This window comes from Ranitomeya imitator, unplaced genomic scaffold (assembly GCF_032444005.1).
Source record: "Ranitomeya imitator isolate aRanImi1 unplaced genomic scaffold, aRanImi1.pri SCAFFOLD_100, whole genome shotgun sequence".
In the NCBI taxonomy this organism is placed as follows: domain Eukaryota; kingdom Metazoa; phylum Chordata; class Amphibia; order Anura; family Dendrobatidae; genus Ranitomeya; species Ranitomeya imitator.
Window position 1 is genome coordinate 59,637 of NW_027194796.1, and position 2,717 is coordinate 62,353.

Consider the following 2,717-nt stretch of genomic DNA (forward strand, 5'->3'; position numbering starts at 1 on the left):
TCTGCATTCATGGAAGAAACTGGCGTGGGCTCCCGTGTAATTTTCTGCGAAAGAGAGGGAAAGCCAGTGACTGAGAGCAGATATTAATAGGCTAGAGAGGGACCATGTTTGTTCCCCCCCCCAGCTGAAAACATCTGCCCCAAACCACCCCAGAAAAGGCACATCCGCTGGGTTCACATTGCGTTAATGGGAAAGCGCTAACGGACAGCGTTGCACGGCGAAATTAACGCCGTGCAACGCGTCCGTTAGCGCGCCCATTCACAGCAATGGGAACGCGCAGCACTAGCGCGTGCCATGTTCGGCACGCGCTAGCGACGCGCTGGTGTTTCCTGGCGCGCCGCGGACGCTGCTTGCAGCGTCCGAGGCGCGCCCGCGGTCCGTTCCCCGCTCTCGCAGATCGGGGACGTTACCGCGACCCCGGGACGCGGCCCCATTAAAAACATTGCGTTAGCGCAACCCGCTAGCGCTAGCGCTAAACGGGTTGCACTAACGCAATATGAACCTAGCCAAGATGTGCCATTTCTGGCACTTAGCCTCTCTCCTCCCACTACCCTGTAGTGGTGGCATATGGGGAATAAGGGGTTAATGTCACCTTTGTGCTGTAAGGTGACATTTAGCCTTTAGTAATTGAGAGGTGTCAAAAATACACCTATTCATTACTAATCCTAAAGTTTGTAAAGGGTTAAATAAACACACACACATCCAGAATAAAGTATTTTAATGAAACTAAAGAACACACAGTTTTGCCATCTTTATGCTTCTGCCAATCCAAATAATACCCTCGATCTCCAGTAAAAAATAAAAAAACAACAATATACCCATACCTGTCATCCATTCAGTCAGTCCCACACCGTAGTCCATATCTGGGGTATATAAAGTTTACTACTGGGAGCAGTGCTAATGCCACCGGTCCAGTTGTAAACTACTAGGGAATGAATGAAATGCTGGGAGCGGAGCTTCAGTGACTAGCGGTGACATAATTAAAGCTGCGCTCTGTCACAGCATGAACTCAAATGAACTCTTGAGCATGAGAAAATGACAGCTGATTTTCCCACGCTCAAGAGTTCATCTAAGTTCATGCTGTGAGGGAGCGCAACCTCCATGATGTCACCGCTAGATACTGAAGCTCCGCTCCCAGCATTTCATTCATTCCCCAGTAGTTTACAACCGTGATGGTTGCATTAGCACCGCTCCTGGTTGTATACTTTATATACCCCAGATATGGATTACGGCATGGGACTGACTGAATGGCAGACAGGTATGGGTATATTGTTGTTTTTTTATTTTTTACCAGATGTCGAGAGCATCGTTTGGAATAGCAGAATAATAAGGATGACAAAGCTGTGTGTTCTTTCATTTAATTAAATACTTTATTCTGCATGTGTGTTTATTTAACCCTTTACAAACTTTAGGATTAGTATTAGATATGTGTCTTATTGACACCTCCCCATTACTAAAGGCTCAATGTCACCTTACAATACAAAGGTGACATTAACCCCTTATTACCCCATATGCCAACTTTACAGGGCAGGGAGGATAGAGGGGCTAAGTGCCAGAATTGGTGTATCTTACAGATGCGCCTTTTCAGTGGTGGCTGGGGGCAGATGTTTTTAGCTGGGGGGGGGGGCAATAACCATGGTCTCTCTCAATGCAATTAAAATCTGCCTCCAGTAGATGGCTTGCCCTCTCTGGCGCAGAGAACTGTGTGGGAGCACACACCAGTTTTTTCCATGATTACATTCTTTTATTAAATATATACAGGTCCCAAATTTTACACAAACATACTACTAACAGTGTTAGTCACTGACATATATAACTCTAACTGTTCTGCAATGGTTTGCTGTATGTAAACCATGTCTCCTATCCTGTTGGCTTCTGCAATGATTTTACAGAAGCTGACCAATTAATTATTGGCTATTCTGCTATCTATCTGTCTATGAAATATAATGATATGTATGTATATATATATATATATATATATATATAGCATATAAATATACACCTATGTGTATATTTCTATTCTATCTATTCGAACGTCCCGCCCTTCACCATGCTGTGATTTTAATTACATCCAAACACAGTTGGTTCCGACCTTCCTATAAATTCAGGTTTTACCACGTTATTAGCCATAGGTAAGTGTTCACACTAGGCAGTCAGCTCAGGTCCTCATCCGATCTGAGATTACCTTGACGTTTGATGGATGGGCTCACATTTTTTGGCCAAATCTTGTGCTAAGAATCTCAGGTGTTTTTTCACAGATTTCACAAGCCATTAAGCTATTCACATTTCATGTATCGCGCATTTCCTTGCGTTAGTACAGTTGAGTGCAGCCATTATTTATTTGCTATGTAAGTCTTTTTTTAGTTATGCACCTGTTCAGACTAGATTGCTGTTCAGTCAGTTTACCTATATTTACTATTGTAACCTGTCAGTGTGATTTTACTGACAGTGTGATTTTACTGATTCCTGGCTTTTCAAAGGACACCGGTGCGTTTTTCTCGCAACTCACACAGATGGTCCATGTGTTGTTCGTTTTTTTATTGCACCCATAGACTTGTAATGCGAGTGTCGGCCAATATCCACTACAAATTGCAGCATGTTACGATTTCAATTGCAGTTATAATACGGCCGAGAAAAAAAAAACAGATGATGGGAACTGCCCCACGGATTAACATTGGTCTGAGTGCTATGCGATTTTTTTTTATCGCATAGCTCGT